The sequence below is a fragment of the Dermacentor silvarum genome, chromosome 4 (genome assembly GCF_013339745.2).
Source record: "Dermacentor silvarum isolate Dsil-2018 chromosome 4, BIME_Dsil_1.4, whole genome shotgun sequence".
NCBI lineage: Eukaryota > Metazoa > Arthropoda > Arachnida > Ixodida > Ixodidae > Dermacentor > Dermacentor silvarum.
The window spans coordinates 19,883,367-19,889,366 of record NC_051157.2 but is presented as its reverse complement, the minus strand read 5'-3'; positions in this window follow the sequence as shown (position 1 = coordinate 19,889,366).

Sequence of the window (6,000 nt, the reverse complement as noted above, 5' to 3'; positions counted from 1 at the left end):
GCCATTCTTACCACCACGGGTCTCGGACTCTGCGTCGGCTTCCGACACCGTACCATCACTTCCAGAGATCGATGCCACTTTCGGTCCACAGCAGTCAGTGAAACGGCTCCCAAATACATCAATGCCGGGGCGCATTGAGGCGCCGACGCTACCACTCCAGCAACCCGACCTGTCCACGGATCGGCAGCGTGGCCGAGTGTAATGAAGAGAAAGACGCACCTACAGGCTCGCGCGCTCGGATTGCGGGCGAGTACAGAGAGAAGAGGCAGAAGTAAAGCAGGGATTCTGACGAACGGGTGGCTGTGTGTCTGCTTCTGTTTTCACGAATATGAGGGTAGCCAATTTGCGTTCAACACACACACACACACACACACACACACACACACACACACACACACACACACACACACACACACACACACACACACACACACACACACACACACACACACACACACACACACACACACACACACACACACACACACACACACACACACACACACACACACACACACACACACACACACACACACACACACCACACACACACACACACACACACACACACCACACACACACACACACACACACACACACACACACACACACACACACACACACACACACACACACACACACACACACACACACACACACACACACACACACACACACACACACACACACACACACACACACACACACACACACACACACACACACACACACACACACACCACACACACACACACACACACACACACACACACACACACACACACACACACACACACACACACACACACACACACACACACACACACACACACACACACACACACACACACACACACACACACACACACACACACACACACACACACACACACACACACATATATATATATATATATATATATATATATATATAGGGATGTGCACGACCGTGGTCGCACCAAGATTCATTGTACCAACGTACGGACAAGCGAACGAAAGGAAATAATGCTCCAGTGGTTGCGTCCAATGTTTTCACAAGGTTTCAGCTGTTTGCAATCTCCGCCTCTGAACTCGGCTTAAACATGAACCCTTTCTGTTGTGAGTTGCGCCCGCCCGGGTCCTGTCAATATTTTAGGCACGATCCGTCGCGAGCATTGCGACATAGACGACAACGAATAGAGGCAGAGTCGTGCGCGGCCTCAAAGATCGGGCGGCGCGTAGCCATAGAATACGGGACCATGTTCAGCCGATTAACAGTGATCTAGAAGCATTGGTGTGGGCCAACAACTGTCTTACGACGTGTTCGGCGGCCATTTCCACGTCTTCGCGCTGCTGCGGCGGCGGAGGTGCGGGCTCGTTCGATGTGGCCAGCGCACCCGGGACCATCAGCGCGACCGGCGTCGGCGTCCTAGCGAGACGCGACCGATGTGACCTTCGGGTCCTTGGTCGCCCCTGCCGGTCGCCCCGCTGCTCTTTGCTCCTCGGACGACCGACGGACGCTGGCGGGTTCCCTTCGAATCCTTCCGCCTGCACACACGCCGAAGTGCAAATGCGGTATAGATGGAGAATGCAAGGTGACGGTATCGACTGTCGACCATACAGTTCGGGGGGGTTCGGGGGTTGTAACACACACCCGAATATATATATATATATATATATATATATACAAACCTCTACCAGGTGATCGGCTTTGCACACTTCATACACGTACACTTTATTCCACTTTGGCACTCCTGATGCTAACGCATTTAAAGTCTTACTTTCTCCTTCGACGCCAAACACGTTTCTATGCGACTATTCATAACTATTCGTAAACTGGTTCCAAACAATGTTTTTCGGCATAAATTGATTGCGGTAGAATCGTCGACTGGGGCTCACCTTCCGGGCAGCGCGGCGTCCGCTGCTAGCCTTGGCCGCGACATCACCCGTCTCTACGGGCGGAGGCAGGGCGGTCTTCGAAGTCGCCTCGGGCTCCTGCACGGTCGAGAGCTCCGTGGGTCCCGGCGGAGGGTCGGCTGCCGCATCAGGCGGTGCCTCCTCCGGCAGGGTAGACGTCGTGGCAGGAGGCTCCTCATCGGCTGCTGTCGGGACACGAGAGTCCTCGGCTTGTGTCGTGGTTCTGGCGGTTGCTTCGGCGGAATCACCGCCAATGGCCGCCTCGTCGACGGTCTGCACTTGGCCCATCGCGCAGTAGTGTGACCCTCCTTCTATTTCTCCGGTCGTGTTAAATGCGCCGTTTGCGTTGCTCCTTATTTTATGGCGCTTACCCACTACGGGGGATTGGCCACGCGGTGATCCCTTTCAGGGCGAGATGTATAAATGCCCAAAGATCTATGGCTTCGTTCGGAGCACGTACAGACAGCTCTCGTCGGATGTGAAACATAGGTGGACGTTGGATTTGCTTTACATTACATGTTCGAAATCACTGCCGCCGGGGATCTTGCATCGGTATGTCTCCTCTCGGCGTGTTGTTATCTCCATACAATACGGCTCATACCCACTGTGATGAATTGGCGAAGACTGGGGTGAATAAGGCCTAATTAATATAGAAGTTAAATTTCACTTGCAAATTTTCAAGATCTGGTTAAATTAATGTGATAGGTGCAACACAATGAATGCATCTTCTAGTCTGAATTGAAGTATACTAAAACTAATAATGATAAAGAAAAGATATTTAACTGAGCAATCACTTGAAATCAATAATACAATCTTAGAAGGCGGCGCCAACATCCTTGTGCCTGTACCTGAGAACCGAAGCTCCAAATGAAACCAAAACAGGAATGGTGAAATCCAGGCCAATTTTGAGAAAGTGAATTTCGAAGCATGTTGTTTTCTAAGTTTGTTTTCATAAGAATGCGAGTCATGTGCGCCACTTTTCTTCCTCGCACTCTCATCTTCATCATCATCATAATCAGCCTATATTTATGACCACATCATGACGAAGGCCTCTCCCTGCGACCTCCATTTACCCTTGTCTTGCGCTAGCTGATTCCAACTTGCGGCTGTAAATTTCCTAACTTCATCAACCCACCTAGTTTTCTGCCGTCCTCGACTGCGCTTCGAGGTCGGCATTCGTACTCTGTTCCTGCTCTAATCCAACAAATGAAACTTGCTGCCCCATGTTGACTGTTGGCCAAAGACATTTAGCCAGGAATTCCTCACTTAATACAGAAACTCAAAAAGAAAAAAAAATTTTGGTGTGTTGCCTGTGACCCACACTCTTCCATATTAAAGAGAGGAGAGGGCAGAAAACGTTAGAGGGAAAGTATGACAGGAAAAGGCGGAAATTCTGCCACTAATATTGTTCATGTCTTGGCAAGTCAGCTTTGCGGAAGCCCGCGCGGTGGAAGAAAGCTCATGAAAAGAACAATTATCATCCTTTGTAGCTTCATGCGACAGTCTGGTGGATGACAATTTTCCGTTTTATATTGTTCATGTCTTGCTCTTGTTTCCAAACAATGGCTTCTACCCACTGCGGTGCATAATAATTAAGGAATGCGTACTAGGCCCCATTACTGTCTCAAATAAAGGGTCTCCCCGCTATTCTTTCTGTCTTTCATTTCCCCTTACCCTTCCCCCAGTGCAAGGTAGCAAACCGGAATCTCTTCCGGTTAACCTCCTTGCCTTTCCCACCCCCTTTCTCTCTCTCTCTCTCTTTCTCAAATAAAGGGCGCGCAAGAGGTCGAAACAAGGACTTTAATCACCGCAGCCACGTGAGAAATAGCTCTGAAGGCCTGGCAGAACACTTAGACGTCTCAGTGCTCGCACTGTGACCGCAGACGTCGCGTGATTGTGTATAATTAAGAAACACGCACAAGGCCCCGTGACAGTGCCCCTTTTCCACTCTTAGTCTGGGTCACTGCCTGGCAAATATAATTCAACGCAATTTATTGTGTGTGCTTCACCGCATAACATTTTATATTGCAGTGAAGTTAAAAAAAGATTTGAAAAGCGATCAATATGGAATGCATATAAGACCATTTGCGCATGAAGAGACCGAGGTCGAACGTGTCGGCGAATCTAGATCTATTAAATGGTTGCATAGGGCCAGCCATAAGTAGACTTAGTTCTGCTGCCGGCTCGCGGTTTGCACATTGTAAGATGTCAAATTCAGTAAATCGAAGGACTTGACTGAAGCAAGATATCCAAAGTCTCGTTCTATAGGAATTGGTCAATTCAAGCTGTTCAACCAGAGAGATCGCCGTTGGAAAACGACAACACGAAGACTTCCAGAGAAACTAAGAATCAAGCAAACATAGTCAATGGCAACAACAAATTTCCTCTGGAGACTTTCCTCGACAGAATGACAACGAAAGCCAAACCAAGCAAGATGCGGATCTATACAATAGTGGTCTATGTTAGTGTCGCGCGGTTGCCAATTGCAGTGGACAGCTACCAGCAAGATTTTTTTTAGTGGCACGAGCAGCGAGTGACACTCTTGTTTCTTAAGCAGCGACTTCTGCTCGAACACCGTCTTTCGGTTTGCGCGAAATTAAAAAAAGAAAAGTGTTTCTAAATTCAAAATAAATCATAAAAAATGAAAACTGTACGAAATGATGGTTCTACTTAATGTTGACGATACATGCGACATCAGAGCATAAGTTTAATTACAAATTGAGTTAGTTAATTTACAGCAATGACTAGAAAATAATTAGAAATCACAAATTGCCATACACCAATGTGCGTGCTGGTTTAGCTCCATGTGCGTGGTGGTTTGGCTCCGCGTGCGTGGCGGTTTCCCGCCAGTTCAGTTCGCTTGCTCCTCCGAGTTCGGTTTCCCGCCCATTCCGTTCGCCATGGAAGTAGACGATAGGGACACCGGGCCAAGCGTTGTGTACCGTCGAGTTTCCGACGACGAGGACGCCGGGCCTAATGTAGTGTAGTGTAGTGTAGTGTACATCGTTTACATCAAGAATTCACCAGCATTCTCTGTGTCTGTGTCGTACTTCACTTTAATAACACAAAGTTAACACAAGGAAAATACAAAGTTAACCCAAACAATACCCCAGGCCCAGGGTACGCCAACGCCGAGGAGCGAGTGCCACTAGCAGACACCTAGGTCAAGGACCAGGGTCGTTTCCAATTTTCATCTCCTCCATTTACATTTCATGTCACCTCAGTGAAAGCTAACATGAAATTATAGGGTGACGCACATCTCTCGACGCCAATGAGGAGGGAGTACACCATAGCTTCTTAAGAACGTCGTGCGGATTTGTGAATCTCTTATGAACAGAATAATTCTGTTATGCGGGCCGAATCAAACTTCCGCGGAAAGACGAGACCAGCTTTCCAAGCCAGCGTTTGCTGCATCGCGGTGCAGCGCCTCCTCTCGGTGAAATGAGAACGCTATCAAACTGTCCCTCGACATTCATAGGATATCGTACCTTACGTCCAGCTACAAGTGACGCATGTCGAGCTTTCTGCTCACAGAAACGAACTTAGAAGGTATGACACACCCCTTCATATAGATTGTAGTGAATAAGATAGACACGCTAGTGGATTCAGCGCTCCTGGCTCTAAACGCTAGTGGGTCGAGCGCTCTCGCTCAGCAACGGCTCTCGTGCTTGGAAGCTGTGACTGCCCTGCCCGTCGACGTTGCGCTGCTCCGAGCTCTGCCAAATAAACACCTTTAGAATATATATATATATATAAGAAATGAAACGATGCTTGTAATAAATCACCCGCCGTGGTTGCTCAGTGGCTATGGTGTTGGGCTGCTGAACACGAAGTCGCGGGATCGAATCCCGGCCACGGCGGCCGCATTTCGATGGGGGAGAAATGCGAAAACACTCGTGTACTTCCTATGATATCCTATGAATGCCGAGGGACAGTTTGATAGCGTTCTCATTTCACCGAGAGGAGGCGCTGCACCGCGATGCAGCAAACGCTGGCTTGGGAAGCTGGTCTCGTCTTTCCGCGGAAGTTTTATTCGGCCCGCATAATAGAATTTAGGTGCACGTTAAATAACCCCAAGTGGTTCAAATTTCCGGATTCCCCCAC